Here is a 16799-nt window from a genome sequence, read left to right on the forward strand (position 1 = left end):
CTTTAGGTGACTCTCCAACGCACTAAGCTCTCTAAATATAATAAATTAAACTTTGATATATAGGAAAATATATATATATATATATGTAACAATCACAGTCATTTACGTGTATTGAATTATATATATCCAATAAATATTACTCAGAGAAATTAAAACAGTGTTTAATTAGTTTGAATATTACATGTCTTTTTTCTTCAATATTTCATGATGATACATCATGATCATCATTTGATGGATCTAGTGGCTGCTTCTGAAGCATTTGTTGAAAAACAAAACTTGAAAACTTTGTGATTTAATTGGGGTCAAATATATCTCAAGATTTGACCTGTTTTTATTCCACAGGAGAGGAAACCAAAAGGAAATTCCTCTTGACTTCAAGTATATTGGTGCTATTCCCCTACTAGATCCTAGGTAGGTGGTCCATCATGGTTTCAACTCATTTCTTCTAAGTCGTTTGCTATTTACATTGGTCCTCATTGCCACTTGAACCATCCCACAAAATTAGGAGTCGAAAAGTCTGGATTTATATATTTTTTCTTGTGTTTAAATATTTGTTGATATATATATTTTATATTTCGTCGGTTTTATATTATGAAAATTTTGGTATACCTCCACCATATTGATGTAAAAATCATAGACATATAAAAATATCAATATTGTTGGTGGTAAAAGTTAAGTATCGACACGTCGACGATCCTGCTTAGTTCGAAGTCACCAAAAAAGATAATTAAACCTAAACATTCCTACTCGCCGACTTAATTTACGTCGAGCTGAGAAGAAAGACAAAGCTCCATCGATCTGAGGAATCCAACCTCAGGTCGGACCACTAACCTGGGGTCCGACAACTATAATCGTGGGTCAGAACAGTTCCAACGGCCTTGTTCCCTACCTACCTATAAATGGGAAACTCTGCCCCACATTCTAGGTACGCTATTTTATTCCGAGAACGACTTGCTACAGTTAGAACTTACACTAAATTGGACTCGGAATATTTGTTCCTTGTGCATGTCTCACTGTCTCGAAGGTCACATTTCGACAGCTCGCTCCAATTAGATCGTAACTGATCTGTGGTGTTTGACAGAATACTGTATCAACAAACATGTTGATGAAAATGTATACCCCTTATTTGTATCGTTAAAGTAATTAAGTTAACTCGAATTTTAGGTTAAAAGAGAAAAATGAACAAAGTGCAAGTGATGGTTACCATATACATAGAGAGAGATGAATAAGAGAAAACTTGACAATGACATATCAACTTCCATAAATGGCTCACTCTCTTTAGCACTACAAATTAAAGCAAAATAATTATAACTAGTAATTTACAAGTGTAGGGTTCATATTTTGCCCTATTGTTTCTTTGCATCTTTTCTTCTACACTTGTAAAGAAGAAGTGCTAAGAGTGGTTGGTGGAATAATGGAACTAAAATTTAAGAAGCCAAAAGAAATAGAATTGCACACCCACCAACCAACAAATAGTGCCTCTCTCCATAGTCCAATATTTAAATGACCATCACAATGAGGATATTGAAATCTTTCTTTCCTTTTCCCTTTATTTAGTATATTATTGAGATTGGAAGCTACTAGACTTTGAACAATGATGAAGAAGAAGGGATGAAAAAAAGGGTTATATTTGTAGGGGAGACATAAAACCAAAGAGGGAAAAAGATAACCTAGAGGTGAAGTGGGATTGGTTTTCATAGAAGAGAAATGATAGAGGGCGGATTTACATTCGGTGATCCAAAAAGTTATTTGAACAACGGTTTCTTTGTATCTCTATAGGGGTATATGTTGGGAAAATTAAAACTCAAAACTTAAAGTCATAGATGAGTCTCCCATGACGATTCAAGATAATTAATACTAAATAAGCAGAAGCATGCCTTGATCTATAATAGAATGTTGTTGATGAGTTTGATCTTCCAAGTCTGGGAGAATCACGACTTGCCTTATTAATTCTCTCAATTCTCTTCTCTATTAAATAGAAGAAGTAGTGTCGTTTCTATGTATAGAGATGGAGAGAAATCCGTGAAACGTTATCCGACTTCAGGTCCATAACCCATATGTAGCCGATTATGGTTTTGGTCGATTTTACAATGTTAGTTCTAATTTGGCTCCTCATCAAATTAGGAAGGGATGATATCTACACATTTTACTCATGGTCAATTTATAATTACTTTTCTAAACCAAGACTTTCACATAATTAAATCGCTTCTCTTGGTCTAATTAAGTAGAAAAAATGTATTAAATAAATACATGTGTGGTCGATCCCATATATTATTGAAAATTCCAACCGTATAACATTGACTTAACCATTTTACACTCAAATTTGTAAGGTTTGATTTTTAGTTTGTAACCAAATGACTTCTTACTAATATAGATGTTATCATTCCTGATATACACTTAGATCATTCTCACTACGTGGGACTGTGTTTACATCTCTCGAAACTAATTAATTACTAAAATTAAACATAAACTAATAGAAATAATCAAAGATATATAAAAGGATTGGGTCTTTATAATGTGTCACTTGGTTGGTGGGAGAGGGAGGAGGACCACACCCTACCAAAATTCACATAAAAAATATTGTCAAACATAAATACAAAAATAAAGAAAAAAGAAAAAAAAAACTTGAATGCATGGCACTAGAAACAAATTAAAACGAACCACTACTATCCTTCTCGAAGTTTTGTGAGGAATGGAGAGTAATGGTTCAATGAAGCAAAGTTCAATTCATTTTCATTTTTGTAAAGTTTGAGAAATTGATTCATTTTGGCCTTTATTTAAAGTAGGAAGTAAATTTATTTAATTTTGTGGTTTAGAATCAAAGAGAGGAAGTTAAAAAATAATCATGATGGGTTATAATTAAAATTGAATTAATCTTCGTAACAATTTATACCTTTAAACTAAAATAATATTTTAAGACCTAATTATAATTTATCATAGAACTATTTATCTATCAATATCTCATTAATTATCGTTGATACGTTTAATAAACTTTAATGAAAACTATATATAAAAGGATCAATTTTAGTATATAATTTATCCATAAATATAATCATATATATGATTAACATATATTTAATATACAAATTGGAAATTTGAATACCAAGATGGTCGAATGATGGAAAAGGCACATCAATGAAGAGAGAGAGAGGGGTTCATAGGTCTTTTCCAAGTGTCTTTCTTTCTAGCTCTCTTAATAATTTTGGGTACTATTATTCTATGAGAGAAGTGGGACTTAGGGTGGTGCCTAATAAAAGAATGGAATGAGCTGGCCATGGAAAACTACCATCAATTACTTCGAGAAATAATCTAGAAGCTCAAATTGATTTTTATTTAGTTCCACATTTAAGAGTGAGAATTGGACTCTCTAACGTATTAGTTGAATATATTTATATTTTAATTAATTGAGTTATATGTACCTGATTTTTTTCTTTGAGCACGAAGATGTTGAAATGAGAATTCGAACTTACAATCTTTTAATCGGATGACGACTTTTTAATCGGAGGTTGGTGCCTAAACTGATTGAGTTATGTTCATAATCGCGAGATATATTAAACTTAATGAAGCTCAAAGAGATTTATTCTATTTCTAAAATTACGATTAAGAATTTCCTAAATATTAATGTTGATGTGCCTTTGGTAGTGTCATCTATGAGTGCTTATGACATTTTTAAGGCTTCTTAGAAAATATATGTCATTTGTAAAAAATAAATTTTGGAAAAAATTAGAAAAAGTAATATGAAGAAAATTTTGCCTAAATATATTTCTGCTGAAATTTTGTTTTTAACAATAGAAACTCTCAATTATTGTAAGGGAATTAAATTCAATCCGATGAAATTAGTTAAAATTTTCTTTATATATATATATGTATATGTATGTATATGTTATAGGATAGAATGGCTTAAAACTTAGAAGTTGATGCACATAGATAAAAATCTTGATTATCGAAGTTTTTTGTTCCAAAAAAACATGATTTGGACCTATAACTTGTTTGAGATTCAAATCTATGAAGTCTAAATTTGAAATTCATACCTATTAAACTTACTTGAGATTGTTTTGAATCAGTGTTCTACTTGATGTACGATGTACGAAATTAAATGTCGACATATCGAGTAGAGGGACAATATCTTGACATGTAGAGTAGGTGACAATATCGTTCTTCCTCAAAAATCGATCTCAAAGATAGTTTCTTTTTGTCACACATTGACATCTTAATTGTCAATAATACTTTTAGAGCCGAAAGAAGCTTTTCTAGAGCCGAAAAAATTGACAAAAATACGAAACATATGGAATATTTTTGAAACAAAATCTTCTGTAATGGATAAAGACTCCTTATTTTATTTACAATTCGTGGAAACTTAAGTATTTCACGAAGTTTCACCAACATCCATGACAACATTTTGTTTAATCAACGACTTAATCAACCTCATAATCAGGCCTATCCAAAGCCTAAACTAGATATCAAGAAATAAAGAGAAGACTATTTATAGAGGATGTCTTTTTGCCCCTACACCTGGGTATGTGCACTGTCCCTATACCCGTACATACGTAATGGTTCATTGCTTAATGGAGTTGCATTCCATTGTGACTTGAACCCGAAACCTCAAGGATATTCCTTGAAGCCTCAAGTCATCCAAGTTGTCCCTTAGGGACTAATTCCTCTCATCTCTAATCCTTAAAGATGTTGGAAACGTCAATAAATTATCAATATATACTGATATATAATTATTGTTTAAATTATTCTACAACATGGCAGATGGTTTAATATATAGGAAGTAATCTAATTTTTCAAACATGTTATTGAGTAAAATCGAGGTACCACGCATCTTGAACCTGTCCAACCGTGTGGACCTGGTCGAACAAAAAACTAATAGATATCAAGCATACTAGAGTCAATCTCAAATACACTAGCTACAGGGTCAAGTGCATCTGGACATCTAGAACAAACCAGTAGATATAGACTGTTGACACCTTGTATCCAAAGCACAATACGCCTTAGAGAACTACCCAAATGTGCCACCACAACCCTTATTTACGGCACAAATGGGAAACGAGGATGTTGATGGTCCTCATGGACCCCAGGCGAAACTCAAAGAAGAAGACAATAGGCGGATGGGGTCGCGATACCCCAAATAGGCGGTCCAAGTGCAGCATACCGTCCCCTATGTTTGCCTCACACATGGAAACCTCTCTCTCTTCACATATAAGGAAAATAGCAACCCTAATGAAAGTAAGTCATCCTCACTTACACAACTCCTTTTAATAACTCGACTCACACTCTCAAGCAAACTCTCGCCCTCGAGATTACTGTTCTATTACTCTATTTACTCCATACATGTTTACTCACAATTTGAATTCTTACTTAGGCATTGGAGTGCATTCGACAGAGCACCATACCGATTATAGATTTCACTATTACAAGCAACTAAGACCTTGGAGGCGAAAGCATTGATAGCACCTACATGGCATCTATGCAGCAGTTGTCGAAATTGACATCAACAAAATATATTGAAAAATATATATCTATAATAATTATCACTATATCTCTTTCAGCCTCCTCTCTCCCCCCTCCCATTACTCATATCTTTTTTTCCTTTCTTCCTTTGATATTTTTTGCTTCTATGAAGTGTTGTATTAAATTTGTGATATTTATCTATGTATATAATTTCTATTATCTATATATCCATATAATTTTAATATTATGGAATTATATTTATTTTCAACCATTTGTCTTATCTGATATTATTTTAAATTTTAATTAGCTACACAAATACATTACTTAGGTTTATGAATATGGTTATTAAATTGATGAATTGTGTCATAATTAAGTTATAATTAATATTTTCCATTATTTTTTCTTAAATTTCCATCTATATGACCATTTTAACATACTGCTAAAAAAAATATTTTCACATAAAATATTACTTATATTTTTAGATTTAATACTTAATACACTTTTTATTCATTTTCATACTTTCTTCTGAAAATTTCATCCGCATTAACATTTATGTAAGACAAGAACTTCGATATTTCTATCGATATCAACATCGACATTTCGACCATTAGTTCTATTTTTGTTGTCAATTTTTTTTAAGAATTATAACTTAATATAATCACTGATAAAATCTTAGATTGTTAGGGTTTTTATTTTTTATTTTTTAAGTTTAGGAGATCAAACTATCCATAATATGTACCGTGAGCTATACTCAAATTAGCATAATTTTTTAGGGTCGTTTTAGAATCTTTTATACTTAAAAAACTATTTATTACAGTACAACGAACAAATAATTTCGATTATTCTAAAAAACACCCCCACCCACTTTTGCCAGCTTGAACCTATATTTCGTATTTTGAAGACCAACTTTAAACGTGTAAGATATTTGTGAAAGGGCCTTTACGTAACCAGCAGTGGATTATATGTAATTTTGGTTTGATATATATAATCTAACAATCAGGCTATTTTTCAAAAGTTACCTCTCACAAAATTCCAAATGTGCTCTGGGCCTGGGCTTTAAAGCCCAATATGCTCCATTTGGGCCATGTTTTGTAACAAAGCCCACTATAAAATAATCTCAAAAAGCTTCAAATTTTGAATATTCCTTCGTTTGTTTTAAACTTTTAGTATAACTTTTTCAAACAAGATCTAAAGTAATATGTGACGGTAACTATTTCTTCAAAGCAAATTTTTTATTTTTTTTTTCGAAATAATGAAAGTTGTTTTACCATCAAAACTAGAGATCTATGAATGGTAGTTTTTGCATGGAATTGTGGGGTGCACTAATGCTTAGATGCGATTTTCTTATTAAAATCCACAAATAACTTGATTGTTATATTTTTTTTTAGCACGATTTAGATTGTCATGCAAAGCTCAGACCAAATGATTGGCCTAAACTCAGAACCTACATAGAGAGAGGAGTCTCCTACGCTTAAGCCAGATCTATAACTCTAAGAAAGAGGAATAGAATCGCGTACCTCAAATGTGAGGTGGGTCCCTCTATTTATAGACTAAGACCTACGAATACCTAATAGTTACAACAGTTTAAGATAATCAATAACTAACCTAAACTTAATTCAATAATATAGTTAATAAATATTTGTCAAAAATAGATTGAATTTGTAGCGGTTAACATTATTGATTTGACTTGTGTCTAGTAAGAGCAATTCTCTGGAAGTTCATAAAAAATACTCTTCCTTCACTTATGTTCTTTTTGTAATTTTAAATGATCTTAAATAAAAATTCTTTTAAAGAAACCTGAAAATATATTATTTCTATAAATATCAAAGATAAATATACTCTTTTTAACCTTTTTTTTTTCCTTATGTGTATGCATGGATACAAATTTTATGGTTTCAAATAATTACAATTGAAGAATCTATTATTTAAAATATTATAATTAAATAAAAGAGGGGGATTCAAACTTCAAGAAGAATATTACTAATGCTTTGAGTAATTGAACTTATTCAGATAGAATTTTTTGAATAATTCTTTACAACAAATTTTGAGAGAACTCATTCTCTTTCAACTTCATTTGAGTTAATTTAGCATGATTGTTATTAAATAAACATGGGTTTAAAGTTTATATGGTGGATATATAAAAATTATATGTGAAGGATTTGGTTCTTAAGCCCTCTAAGTGGCAATGGAATAATATATATTAATTTGGACCACACACCTTAAAATTAATTTGTCAATAATTTGAAGCCCACAAAAATTTTTTTTGTTAAGAATCTCATACCCACCAAACCATTTCAAATGATCAAATCCATTTGGAGAGAAGGTGAGGTTTTATACATTCAATTTCAAAAATATTATGAAAAAAAAAAAAGAACACAAAGTTATCTTGTTAATAAATAATTGCTTTAATTTTATGTTCAATGAATGTGTAGTAGAAACATAATTTGAATATTAAATACATAAGGATATAAATACAGCTTAAATATCCTAAATTTTCATACTTTCCGAAACTTTCAATTGTTTTAACTATCAAAGGTTCTAGTTTATTTAGTTTTCAGGATAAACAAAATCTCATATTGACTAGAAAAAAGAAGATGATGTATACATAGGTGAAGAAAATATTTCTATTGGTACGAAACTTTTTGCATGAATCAAAAGGAAAGTCGTAAAAGTTATATCAATATAGTACTTGGGGTACTGTTCTCTTTAACATTTACGACGATAAAATATTATTTTCATCCTTGTTATTCAATTTTTTATTAGTTATTTAAAAAATCTGGATTGTTTTGGAATTGAACCCGACACTTTACATATTGTGTGAGATATAATTCTATATCCTATGTAGACATCTCCTGAGGTAAATAAACTAAGAAAAAATACTTTTGTTTCAAGTTTTTATTATATAATTTACAAAATAATTTCCGATATACAAAGTTACTAAAATGGAGTATTATTGAGTTTTGAAATTAAAGTAAAATTGAAAAATTTATGAATATATTTATCTTGAGTAATTAAAAAAATATGGTCGGAATATGGATACTAAGAATACCAAACCGACCCATTTCTTCCACTCATTTTCCTTTTGTCTTGAAGACCCTCTTCCCATTTTGAAATTATAAAAGCCTTTCCCAAATGGGAATACTTTAATAATAAATATTATCTTTTGCTTTACATAGTAAAGTTACCAATCTTTTCATTTATTTAAGGATTGCTTTCACTAAAGTTAATTATTAGTGACCCTTAATACAAATTCTTATTTCCTTTTTTTAAGGTTTCTTGTTGTTTTTATATCAAATTCTCTAAAAGGGTTGTTTCTAATCTCTTGTATGAAAATATGTCAACTTTAAGAGATATAATCTTATTAAATTAGAGTATTTTTCTAATGGTTTTTTCCTTTTTCTTTTTTTCTTTCTCTTTTTTTGGATAAAGAGTAGTTAGAAGTTATAAAATGAACCTAATTTTTCATACAACAACTAGCTAGTCTTTATTAGTTCGACCTTTTGTCTAAGTGCCTTTTTTTTCTTTTTTACAAAAGTACTAATGGAAGTGTTAGCTCACTCAATTTTAATAAATATAGATTTGTTAAACTTGAAGATGGGAAATTTGAATTTATCTAACATGTAATTGAACTTTTATAGATTATAGATAGAAATTCAGATTTGTGTAATGTGTATTTATAGGTTTATGACTTCTTAATAAATGAGTAGGTAGTGTAATCGATTTGAAGTCAATCATCATTTTCGAGTTTGCTTCATTCTCGGCCTATTCCGAATATTTTTTCCCTATTAGCTGAACTTCAAGATCGCTTGCAGTGGCGGGGTTTTGAGGAACCAGCAGTCTTTCTTTGGGCAGTATGGAATGTCTAGAACCGGTCATGCAACCTAGGGGAATATCCGATTGGTGGGGTGGATTCCTGGGATGTCAACTATGTTCAAACTTATTGTGCGATGATACTGCCTCCTGTCTCGAGGGGCCCGACTGTGGTTCAGATGTCTTGCTAGTGGCGTTTCCCTACAGCTGGCTTGTATAAAGTTAACACTAACGCGGCTTACCTCTCTGATTAGTTTGGTGCTAATCTAGGGGTTGTTATTCATGAGTCGAAGCCCACCTTCTTTTTCTTGTCTCACTATGTTTTTGTCGTTATGGCTGAGGCACATTGGCTATTCAGACAAGTTTGTTGTTGGCTTTCCATCCAGATCGAGACCGACTCTCCGCGGTGCATTTGGATTTTACAAAATGGACTTGATGATCTTTCGGAGGTGGGATGTCTCCTTCACAGCCTCCGACGATGGTGATTCAATCTGGTCAGGTTAGTTTTTTTTTTCACCTTTCGTGAAGGAAATAGTGCGGCTCACCAAATGGCTCAAATGGCGCTTCACTGGCGTTTGGATTGCGTATGGTTATAAGATGGTCCGATGGAAATTGCTAGGATTATTGATGATGATCGGTTGTTTTGCTGTTTTTAGTGTTTTTCTCTTGTATCTCAAACAAAAATAGTAGGTAGTGTAAAAGATATGTTTTATAAACTTGAAATTTGGACTAAATTTGAATCTTGTAGGATTTAAACCTAAAATAATAAGGAAAACTTTTTTTGAGACTATATGCTCAAGTTGGCAAATAATAAGGAAAATTACTATTTATGTACTCTCTTTTTTGTTTTATTAACTTTAAATAACACAAAATTTAACCATATGAACCAAATATCTCTTAAAAGTAAGATCATTAAAAAAAAAATCTAAAATAGATTGTGTCATCTTTTTCTCCGTCAAAATGTATAAATTTACTCATGAACCAAATATCTCTTAAATGGTTGAACACTATATTATTCTTTGATCCAAGCTTCTGGCGTACATCCTTGATCTAAATCCTACCTCAACAAAAATCTTTTTTTTTTCTTTTACCTTAAATAACACAAAACTTAACCATCAAACCAACATCTCTTACAATGAGAAGTTAAATTTTAGTTTTTTTTTTTTTTTTTTTGGCACCAACTAATCTTTTTATCTAAATGTGCCTCTCTCGAAAGAAAAAAGTGCCAAATATATATTGAATTCCTGATCTCCACTAAAAGCCAATATTAAAGAGGAAAAATGGCACCATCCCCACTTGACTTAAAACCAACATTGAGGGGAAAAAATAAAAGAAAAAAAAAACAAACAAACAAAATAAGATGATTCATTTGTTAAAATATATAGATATTTACATATTTCAATGCTGAAAAGTGGGCAGCACTTCACATGGATTCATGAAGCATATCCAATGGGAAGAACGAACTGAAACTAATTAATAAAAATTAATTACTAGAATATTACTCACTTGAAATTTGTTTCTCTAACTTTGTGCCTTCCTTTTGTCTTTTCCATTAATCAAAGGCCGACTTCTAATTTTAAAAAGCATGAGAAATTTAAATTTATAAATATGTACTGTCAACCCCTCGTGTAGTTCAATGTTAATTGGTATATATATCTCCAATCTAGAGATTTTAAGTTAATTCCTCGTATCCAAATGTTTACTCAAAAAATATATATATAGTGATATATATATATATATATATATATATATAATCACAATGATTTATAGTAAATATGACTTCACAGACATCTGATCCAAAAATAGGATCCGACCAAAATTGATAAGCTAAAAGAGCTACTGAGATGGAATCTCATAGATATTAATACACATTCGAACTAACTTTCAATGTATAGAAATATTTGGTCAAAAAAAATTAAATATAAAATGTAGTTTTTGGCTTATAGATTGGATTTGTATATATAATCTATTTAGATTGGTCTACTATAGGATTAAGAATTTGCTAATTTTGTATGTACTACAAACTCTTTTAGATAATGTTTATTTGGGCATAACTTTTCATGGCGTTATTTTTCGTTTTACCCAAAAGATCTAAAAAAATGTCTCATATCAATAGAGATATTGTCTCTCACTTCTATATTTTCCCCTTATCTAGTTAATAAGGAATTTTGGTCTCACTTCCAACACAATTGTAGTATTGATCTATTATGTATTTTTGTTCACATTTAAAAAACAAATCTATTAATACTAGTTTGAAAAATACTAATTAATGCCCCTTCACATTAAACCGAGGGTGGGGAATTTAATTTGAACATATAAATATTCATGGTTCCATCTTAAGATGGTGGCTCTTTTAAGCTCACCAATATTGGTGATCTTTTAGATCGGAGGCTCGTTTTGAGGTTTTTAGGCTCCTGGACCATATAATATTTTCAAGGAGTTCGTTCTCAAGATCAATTGGCAATGAGATGAATAATCCATATATATTATAAACTTTTGTTACGTCCCTTATCTTTTCAATATGGAATCTTTAACCGAACATACAGTTTCAAAGAAATAATGTTGCTAATATCTCTCGACTCGTTTTAACTATACTCAAATCAGCAAATATTGTTTTGAAAATTTCAAGAATTGCTAAAAGTTGAGATGAAAAAGGGGTGATGGGAGGAATTTCCAAGTGAGTAATATGATGATTGTCTAAAGAAAAGAAGATTACCCAAAAGGCTTAAACCCTAGCCTAGCTCCTATCCAAAGCTTGGATTCTTTGATGATTTTGGAGAGAGTGGAGAAATAATGAGTAGATGTTTTGATTTGGTAATAGCAAAACTTTTTGCAAGATTTGCTTAAACTTTTTTTCATGTAAAATAAACACATTAATAATCATTATGCTTCTATTAAGCTTATAATCAAAGCTAAGCTAGTATGACCCTAGAGAGAGATGTTTCTTTTATATATATCTCTCAACTTTAGTCTTTAATTAATTTTTATCTCTAATCTTTTTCTTTATCATCCTCTAGTTCTGTCTCAATCCATACCTTGTTTTCTTTATTATTTGATTCCATATGGTTTGTGACTAATTAAAGAAAAACTAACCAATAGAATATGTACTGTGGAGATTGTTCATTATTAATTATTAATTAATTCAAAACCAAATGCTAATCATCATGAAGTTGATACCCTTATTCCCCTTTTCTTTTCTTCAAACCATAATAAAGTTGAGGAAAGTGAAATCTCTATCTATATGAAAAAATTCCTTTCAAAATTTTCATTGGTTTGATTAATGGATGAGTCTAGGAGACACTTTGGTTTGCATTTGGCATATGTGTTTAGGGTTTAGTTTTGGAGATTCTTCAATTTAAAATTGTTTTATTTTTGCTCTCAAAACTACTTTTAATAATTTGGATCAAATGGGTGTGTAAAGGGTTTATGATATATTATTCATTTGAGTTTGCTATCAACAAATTCAACTTAGCTTGACTTCATATGAAGAATAACTTTGATTATTTTAAGAATAATAGATCATTTGTAAAACTAAAATTACAATTCTTGTTTTTGTCACTTGTAAAAGAAAATAATGCAATTCCTTTTTTTTTTATGGCTCTAATTGCCGCTGCGCCACCTTCTAATTCTTAGCTACTTAGAAGACCAACACGAGTCCTTTCAATTGTCATTACTCACCTGCTTCCTAGTAAAGCAACTAAAAGATCACTTAGCCGAAGATTGCTCCAAGTCAAGTACGCTTAACTTTGGAGTTCTTATGATTGAGTTACCGAAAAAGGAGGTGCACATTGTTACTGCAGTGACTATCAATTCTTTTAAGTCTTTCTTGATCATTCTTCCATGATCTCAGGATCCCTCTCATTCGAATGTAGTATCGGTTCATTCATGTACTTCTCTTCCCTACTCGGATGTCACACTTAATATCATTAACAATTTTGAATTTCTAATTCTTTAAATATTTTATTGAGTTGTGGTTTGATTCCCTGCCCACATATTGTTGTACTAAAATAAAAGAAAATGAAAAACAAAACAAGTTAAACCTATACAAGAAAATCGTTACCAAATCATTTTGATTTACTAGTCCCCTTAAACCAATGAGCCAACCCATGACTGTTGAAAATCATTACCAAATTCGTCTCCATTTCCCTCTTACGCTGAGGAAAAAAAAAACACCAAAAACCTATTGTTTTCTATCTCAAAAATAAAAAAACATGAACATTATTAGACAAAACAAAATGACATAATCTCCAACCTAGTAATAATATATTATTACAAAATAAACAAATTATCCACATCTTTAATTTCTTCATTTTTCTAGACCTTTGATTTTCTAACATATTAAATCAAATCCTTGTTGAACATCACATCTATGATACATATACCCCTTTTCATTGAAATAAAAAGTAGAAACAAAATATAAAAAACACACAAATAATACACAATGCAAATTTACTGCATCATAATGGCCTCAAACATATTCACACATTGTGGAGGAGAGAGGTTAGAAAAATTGGAAAAGAAAAAAAAATTAAAAAAAAAAGAGATTATATAATATAATATAAATATAAAGTTTTTTTCCCACCCCTTGAGAGTGCTAAACTCAACCCACCAATCAAAATCAAACCCCTTTTTTGTTATTCTCTGCCCATGATCAATATGCCCACACTCTGTGATTTATATAACACCTTCAAGATTCTAAATAATATATAATTAATGCAACCCCTCGACATGTTTCTTAATAAAAATGCTTTAATTTTGCTTCTTTTTAGCCCATTAAGTAGTAACCTTTGAGTCTAGGCCTTTTAGATTAATTTTCTTTTTTTTTATATAATAGGGAATTCAAACTTATGACATCTTGATCAAAGATAGATGTTAATTACTGCTGAGTTAATTAAACTTTTATTAGCGACTTTTAGATAAACTTTTATTAGCGACTTTTAGATTAGTTGTTGTCACTAGTTTTCTTTCAAAGTGTAAATATATGTATAGTATAATCTATTAACTTACTTAGATGGATAGATTTAATGGTTTTAATTAAACATTGGGTATTTCTAAGAAGAAAATTTTATATCTAAATCATTGAAGTTTCCTCATCAACTAATTCTAATAGTCACTTGTTGAGTTGTGTGTACTAATTGAATTGGATGGAAGAACAAGTGTTTTAATGCTACTAACCAGTCATATTGTATATTTTTTATTTTTTACGGATTTTATATTGAGATGATAGACAGACATATCTCTCGTTAATTAATGTGTTTCTTCAACTTTAATCTATTAATTTTTTTAGTACACGATCAATAATAACAACACGTGGAATTAAAGATTCGAACCTCCTATTTTTTCAATAGGTTAATTATACTATACCGACTTTGGGACTTAATAGTATTTACCAATTTTTTCACTCTATTTTGAATCAGTACACATTTGACATTCATATATAAATTATTAGATTAAAAATGATGGAGGAATGGCATAATGATTAAAATTGGTTAATTAATTTTCTAAAGATTTATAGTGCGAATTGGACAAGTAAATTAATGGGACCATGTTTAGCCACAATAGTTATTAAGAATTTATTTTCTTTCGGTATCTTAAAACTTCGGTTTTATTTCTGCCAACATCCAAACATACTTCTGGGATTAAGATTTCTTACTCTTTTCTTAAAGGTTAGGAGTTCAATTCTGGACGATCTCCACCAAAATTCAATATTTCTTCTGATTCAAGTAAAATTGATCAAATTCCCACTAAAAAACATTTCTTTTATTCCTTAAATTTGGAATTTCATATTATTTGGCTGCATATCAAAATATATATATATATATATATATATATATATATAAGATATTTTAATAAATTTTTCCAAGTGTTGCCAAAAAAAAAGTGTGATTTGGTTTTATTACTGAAGGTGTAGGTTTTTAATCAACAAATTAATTAATATTTTGGTGGGATTATTATTTCATTCCAAGTGAGCAAGTGTTCCTTATGTTTTTTATTGTGTTCCTTATTTATTTAACTTCTATTTCTCAAACCAGAACATCAATATTTATTTAATTAGATCACAAGACTGTCTTTTCTCTTCACCTTGTTATAATTAGTTTCTCTAGAGGGTTAATTTCTTTTTCTAATGAAAAAAAATATATTACTCGAGCCAAATTACGCATATATAATGCACCTACTACAAAAGACTTTTCTCACAAATAGGACGGTCCCTGCTCGAGATCTTTCACATCTAGGCTCGAATATTAATTTAATTCACAAATCCTAACAAATGAATTATCGATGTCAACGAGAGAGAATTTTCATTCCCAATACATTGGGAATTTAAATAAAGTCCTGCATTGACTGGATAAATGGAAGATCATAAGTATATAACTAAAAAGCAACCTCTCCATCACTACGAGACCTTTTAAGTGAAACCAAAACCAAAGCCAGCATGAGGGTTTATGTTGAAAGTGCACAATATTATACTATTGTTGAAACATGTCGAGAGTTCATTGTCTCGAGTGATGAACAAAGGTGGTAAACTTCGATGATATAATCATATTGATCCCAGACACATGGTGTACTCCCAAGAAAAGAAGAGTTAGTCTAGTTAAAACCAATGTACTCGAGAATATAGCACAAATTGATGACTATTTTGATCTAGGAGACTCACTAGTAATTTGTTCGATAAGAGGATTACTTGATAAATACTATCAAAGTCTCACGATACCATTATAAATTAAACTATATCATATGATCCAAAAACCTAAAGTCAATAGATTAGGATTATATTTAAAACTTTTTAACAAAAACATAGATATGGAATCTCTTCATCATACGAAAAAGAGGAAAATTAGGGGATGAAACTTATATACGAGAATATTGGATAAAGCGTAGAGCATATTTATTCTCTGCAAAACGAAACATAAAATCTCGACATGATGTTTTTTTTTTCCTTTTTTGTGTCTTTTGCCTTTCGACCACTCCATTATTTCTTTTTAGGTTAAACCATGAAAAAAAAAGTTTTTTTTCTTTTCCTTTTTGATGTATAAATACTCACCTCACCTTCACCCTCACCCTCTCACATGGAACATAGGTCATGATTTGTCTTTGAAAGCGTGGGGTTAATAGCATAGTATAGCATCTACACATATAAATAAAAATAAAAATACCCACTCAATATCACTCACTACACATTCTTGAGTGCTTTAATTCATCCACACACTCATCACTTTCAATTTTAATGTTTTGTTTTTTTCAAATTTTTACCATACTTGTCTTAATAATTAAGAAAAGGGAATTCTCTGATACGAGCAGAAAAGACGATTAAACTAGTGTAATTTGAAGTTAAGAAGTCAAGTCTGTATTTTCATATGTTGGATCTATTCGACTCACATGATAAACTAATGTTACATCAATACACATCGTGTGTGAGATGTACTTTTTGTACCTTTTGTACAGCGTACTAACTTTTACCAATCTTAAAGACGAGCTAAACAAAGATTTTATTCAAACTCGAGTTTCTATAACATATTCTTTACTGCAATATTAAA

Source organism: Momordica charantia (assembly GCF_013281855.1).
Source record: "Momordica charantia cultivar OHB3-1 chromosome 6 unlocalized genomic scaffold, Mcharantia_2.0 BLBB01000006.1, whole genome shotgun sequence".
In the NCBI taxonomy this organism is placed as follows: domain Eukaryota; kingdom Viridiplantae; phylum Streptophyta; class Magnoliopsida; order Cucurbitales; family Cucurbitaceae; genus Momordica; species Momordica charantia.